Source organism: Lactuca virosa, chromosome 7, assembly GCF_052849685.1.
Source record: "Lactuca virosa cultivar CGN04683 chromosome 7, Lactuca_virosa_CGN04683_v6, whole genome shotgun sequence".
NCBI lineage: Eukaryota > Viridiplantae > Streptophyta > Magnoliopsida > Asterales > Asteraceae > Lactuca > Lactuca virosa.
Genome location: NC_136432.1, coordinates 172702773 through 172708941, shown reverse-complemented (window position 1 = coordinate 172708941; position 6169 = coordinate 172702773). Strand labels below are relative to the sequence as shown.

Sequence of the window (6169 nt, the reverse complement as noted above, 5' to 3'; positions counted from 1 at the left end):
GAAATTTTATACAAGAATAATTTTTATATACAAGAAATTTTATGATGAAGGATCTAGAACATGAATACTATCCCTCTTCTGTGTAAAAGCAATGGCAAAACATGTTTAAGTTATAAGTATTTTGTTTTCTTTTGTTTTATTCATATTAACATTCAACCTTACAGGAATTATGACACAACAGCCTACCTTGTATTACCTGTACTTCTTGTTCTTTCTCAGTATGCATCAATGGAGATCATGAAGCCACCCCAAGTGAGAGAATATAAACATACTTTTTATATTTTATATAACTTATATTATATTTATACGAATTTTTATCTTATTTCTTGTTTTGGCAATGCATACTGATGATCCAACTCAAAAAACACACTTCTTATCTTCAAGTTCCTTCCGCTCATGATTGGCTATTTTTCTTTATCTGTCCCATCGGGATTGTCAATTTATTGGTCAGTTTTTATAAATGTCGATTATTTTTATATTATAAATTTATAATCAAACTAAGTTGACGTGTTATTAATTATTAGGTTTACAAACAATGTGCTGAGTACAACTCAACAAGTATGGTTAAGAAAATTGGGAGGTGCAAAGCCTGTTGTGGATAAGAATGCAGGTGGAATAATAAGTGCGGGGCATGCAAAAAGATCCTCTTCTCAACCATCAGAGTCCTCTGGTGCTAGTTTTGTCTTTTTTTTTTTCTATATTATATTTTTTTTGGTAGAAGTAATTTGGTTTGAAATATGAAAATAGGTTTAAACAGTTAAAGGAAGAAGAAAAGAGAAAATCAAATAAGGCACTACCTGAACGAGATGTTCAGGTTTTGGCATCATCTACATCTGATTCTAAACAAGATGACACTGATGAAGACACAAAAAAGTCCACGGTACCCCCACTTTTTTAACTTTCTTTTTGGTGTAAAAATTGATTTATGATATGTAATTAAAAATTAAAAAAGTAATTGAGAGTAATAATAAATATTTCAGGAGGTTTTGGAAGAGGCATACGCATCTAGCACAGCAAAACCAGTTCCGGATTATTCTGTATGGATGAAGCAGAGCAGGTGAATGGGTAATGATGTTTGTAAGTTTCTTTCCTACTCTGAATGATACACTAAATGACCATCTTTATTTTGCAGATATTGATAAATACATGAATGGTGGTTGTTTCCAAGGTCTTCATAAGCTTTTTCTGTTGTTGTGGTTAACAGGTACAGCAAGGAGTATCCTTTTAAAGGAATGGACATTGTTATGGGAGCATGGCTATTTCTCAGCTTGTTTCATTACCTGAAGTACTTGGTGAGTATAATAATAAAATATACAAGAAAGTAAGTAGAAGATGCTTCTAAGTGAGAGCAGAATAAGGACAGTAAGAAATTAAATTCATCATATGAGCGTATGGTTTTCACTTTTGCACATGTTTTCTCTGTTTCCTGTGTTTTTCAAATAAGAGATATCAAGACAAAAAATTGGAGCAACTGATCAATGGTTCTTAATTATTAAGTAGGTGTTAACAAAAGTAAAATGAAAGGATCCATATTTTTTGATATGATTTATATATTGTTAAAAGATTTGGTGATGGACTTGTGAAAATGCTTAGAACGACTAGATTATATATTACATTTAGAAAGGTTTCATGTTTGTTTTGATATCAAATAGTATGAAAGCTTTTGATTCAATTTCTTTCTTTCAAGTTTCAAAACAAGGGACAAACCGGATTGGCAAAAAGGAAATTCACGAAGGGCAGGGGCAGTGGTGCAAAGGAACAAAGGATGGGTGGATGCAGCCAACCAAGCCTATGCTCATGACTTCATTTCTTCTTTACCTGAAGGCTATAACTGGGCCAGTAGCAGTCAACAGTCTACTTAATGAGTCAATGCAATCTCATACTTTAAAATTGCCTCCAACATTGTCATTCCAGGTTTGTGGGCTTCTGTTAAATGTTTTTTAAATTAAGTAAAGTGTCCACTTTTAATGATGTTGCACAAAATTACAGGAATACCCTCCTGGAGTAAAATGGACATGGCCATGACCAGGAACATTGTGTAGAGCTTGTGAAATATAAGTTGTGATTTTTTACCAGAAATTCACTATGGTGACGCTTATTTACCAGAAATGCCCCTGTACATTTTCACAATAGGTATTTATTTATTCCTTTCAACCATGAATTGTTATAATGGTGGCTGTGGGAACTGGGAAGCATAACTACATTCATCATATTCTTTCTAGTCCGCCTTACATTTTCACAATAGGTATTTATTTATTTATTTATTTATTTATTTGGAAAAGGACATGATCGCCCTTGAAACCTGCTTTTAAGGATTTTGTTAAACAACATGAGCTTGTATGGTTGGAATGAAAAGCCATAGTCAATAACTACCTTGAGTATCGAAAAGATGAGTGATACGTACATATCAATGGCAAGGAAAGATAAGGTCTGTGCTTGTTGAGGAGCTTGGACATGGCTAGAATTGATCACCTCAGAAGATATACAGTGTGATACAGCAATTTCTTTGTAGAATTAGTAATCCATAATTAGATACAGTAATTTCCTTTTTTTTTTTATATATTTATACGTTTATTTCTACTTAGTTAAATATAATTATATCTTAGCTTGTTACTATAATATGTTTTTCCATTGACATGGTAGCTATTAAGAGACCTCGAATAACTGTTGATGAACAGCAAGCTTCAGTTCATGTCATTTATAATTCTTTAAAAATGTATAAAGGAAAAAAACAATATTGTTTAATGCTTCATAATTACATGTTTATATTCTCAAATTATTTAAACACCACACATTTTTATATACATTGGTTGAAGATATTTCTAATATACATTTTTAAGTGTATAACATGTTTGTATGAGAGAGAGTAAACAGAAGCTTGAGGAGTTATTACAGAAGTGGTCTGCATGGCATAATCGACATCAATCTTCATCTCATGTAAATTGCTTGTATTTTTATTTTTATTTATGTTCGTAAATATCTAAATTTCTCAATTGTTCAGGATTCGAATGGTGAGGTGGAATCTAGTGAATGGATGTATTTTCCAGTTCTTAATGTTGGTCTAGATAAACCTTCTACACTGGTATCAATTCAATATCACCACTTTGTTAAAAAGACCAAAATACCCCTATGTTGCCTTCTGAAACATGTGTATTGTTTTGTGTAGTCGTTTTGGATGGATGGGCAAACTAGTAATTTACTGTTGCTATTATGAAGTTATGTTGTTGCTATTATGAAGGTATGCCATTCCGGTTGTCTTTTTCACATAATTAACAAGGAGTTGTTGTATCTATTCAGACTAGGCTTAGAGAAATGGTTGCAAGAGATGAGTTCAGAAGAAGAAGAAGAAGAAACAAGGTTGCAACTATAGTTCAGGTACTATGGATGAATTATGTTTTTAAAGTATTTAAGAAAATGATTAGAAACAAGGGTGAATTTGTAAAGATTAGTTAGCTACTTGCAGGTTGATCTTGAATAAGCAAAGGGGCAATGGATTGTATTTTTTGTATCTAATTAGTTTGTAAATTTTTGTTACAACTTCTATTGATTTGTTTTATCTTTCCATGGAACGATTATTTGTATGACATTAAATTTTATGCAATGGATTGTATTTTTTGTATATGATATTTTATTTTCTATTATGAGACATTAAATACAAATTTAATTTGAAAATTGGTAAATCTATAAATAACATTTTTTTAAACATTTAAAATTACGATACGCAAAAATTTCTGTCATCTTCATTTATGACATGACCTTTCTTGGCAGGGGATTTAATGATATGCAATGTGTGTCCTAAATGCGCGTCGTAAGGTTAAGACACGCAAATGCGTGTCGTTTTTCTTTATGACAGGGCCTTCCTTGATACGCATTGTGTGTCGTAAATGAGCGTCGTAAATGCACGTCGTAAATAGACGACGCGCAAAAACGCGTCGTCTCTCGTTATGACATGGCCTTCCCTGACACACATTTGCGCATCGTCTGAGCGTTTTACGACACACATTGCGCGTCGTAAAACACTGTTTTTCTAGTAGTGAACGTCAAGACAGGCGCTTTAGTCATATTAGTATGGTTGTAACGACTCACATAGAGAAGGATTATATTAATTTGGGTTTACGACGAATATACACTCTACTAGGTTTATAAAACACAAAGATATGTTTTGTTCACCTTGTAAACTAATTTCATCACTCTGGTCTTACGGTTTTAAGACCACAACTATTTTATATACAGAAAATCACACTCTTTCTAATACAAACAAAGGAAAATAAAGAACATGCATGCAACTATACACAGTTTTGGAACGAGACTCACAAACTACTTTTATAGAAAATATTGGATTTTCTGGAACTTTTGCAACTCATTATAAGCAAAGATATTACAAAGTTTTTCCTACAAATATGCTTATGAACTCACCAACATTCTATGTTGACGCTTTTCAAAACGACTTGTATTCTCAGGGACTCAGTGAACAGGTACTCAAGCCGTGGATCTGGATATTTTGCTACTCTTTTTGAGACATCATACTTTATGTTATTTTTGTGTAATCGATGAACAAGTACAATTTGTAAACAATGTATGTTGGTATCTTTAATGTATGATGTTTGTGTTGGATTAGTGTCTAAGTCCATAACTATAATTGGTTTGTACTTGACCCGACCCGGCATGGTCCATTTGGGTTGCATGGCATCTTGCATTTGGATAGACTAAAATGAGAGAAATAACACTTAAGGCTTATTAATATATTATAAGTTCTAATATATTAATAAAGATTATTTAATTAGTATTGATCAAGAATTAATCTAGAATTAATTAAGTGATCAAAAGAAGACTAATTAAATATATGGGTTGATTGTGTAAATCATCCATACTTATATAGTGGGCTAATGCTCCATGGATTATCAAGTTGGGCTAAAACCCATTAGGATGCTCCATGGATGCTCCATGGTGTATTTGAACCCATGGATCCAAGGAAATGGAAAGCCATGACAATTAGGGTTTACCCTAATTGTAACAACTATATAAGCATCTTATTTTGTGCAAAATCGGCCACTAGAGAAACAAGTGAGGGCAAGCCAATTTCATAAAGTGATGATTTCTCTCTAAGTTATTCCAAGTGCATATGATGTTGTGTGAACCATTTGAGGTGTCACACTTGGGGCACTAGGCTCTTAAGCTCCATGGAATCAAGCACCAAACAAGAGGTATGTAATTCTACTAGATTTTGTATTATATGTACTTTATATTATGCTAGTTAGAACAATACCTTGGAAATTGATATTTGCATGTATAATAGAGAAAACATAGATCCAAGGTATTTAGGGTTGCATGTACACCTTAGGAGTGTTAGAATGCACAAAACCCAATAGTGGTATCAGAGCCTAGGCTTGTTTTCACTTATACTTGATGCAAACTGCTTAAAAATCGAAGTTTTGTGCTGTCTGAACAGGGGACTCGACGAGTCCATTAAGGGACTCGACGAGTCCAAGACAAAATGCATCCAACTCGCCGAGTTGGTTCATGCACTCGACCAGTTGGATCCCCAAACAGCATATCTTCGAGTTTTGGTGCTGGAATTGATCTAGAATCATTACCTTTGATTGTTTTGGTCTTATAAAACCTGTTTTTTAATGTGGTAATGATTATGTTAAACCAATTTCAATGCTATAATCAAAGTTTCAAGTTTTATATATGTTTATGTGATTCTTGAAAAATTGTTGATTATGCATGTTCATGCTTATGAAGTTTTGGTAGATCATAGGAATTATGTGCAAATTGTTTGTTAGTATAATTCTTGATCTCAATGAAATTGTATGGACTCCATAACTTGTCCTCAAGTTATGGATTACCAAAAGTTTTTTATGTTTCCTTGATTTATGAGTTAGTTTAGATTAATGAAAAAAATTGTGTTTTAGTTGTTTTTAATCCAAATTAATCTAGAGTTAGTTCTTAAAATATGTTTCGTAACTTGTCTTCAAGTTATATGAAAAGTCATATTTATGAATCTTAAAACTCATAAAAGCGTCATAGGTTACATAAAAGTGAAGAGTCTTTTTCATTAAATAGTATTATCACTCCATAACTTATCCTCAAGTTATGGATGTTAAAGAGTCACTTCTTTAAAAGATGTCATTAAAAGATAAGGAGTTACATAAAAATGAAGAGTCTT

At 32.5% G+C, this 6169-nt stretch overlaps 1 long non-coding RNA gene across 4 annotated transcripts; it reads left to right on the top strand.

Annotated features, from left to right (window-relative positions):
* Positions 1-685: 685 nt before the first annotated feature.
* LOC145125630 (uncharacterized) lies at positions 686-3619 on the top strand. 4 transcript variants are annotated; one of them, XR_013716081.1, is made up of 9 exons: positions 686-880; positions 981-1077; positions 1205-1292; positions 1688-1914; positions 1990-2133; positions 2283-2937; positions 3002-3082; positions 3167-3375; positions 3464-3619. It is a non-coding gene; the product is annotated as an uncharacterized LOC145125630 (long non-coding RNA). The 4 variants fall into 4 exon arrangements; XR_013716083.1 differs by having other exon boundaries at positions 1990-2937; positions 3167-3215; positions 3298-3375; XR_013716082.1 differs by having other exon boundaries at positions 688-880; positions 2841-2937.
* Positions 3620-6169: the final 2550 nt, after the last annotated feature.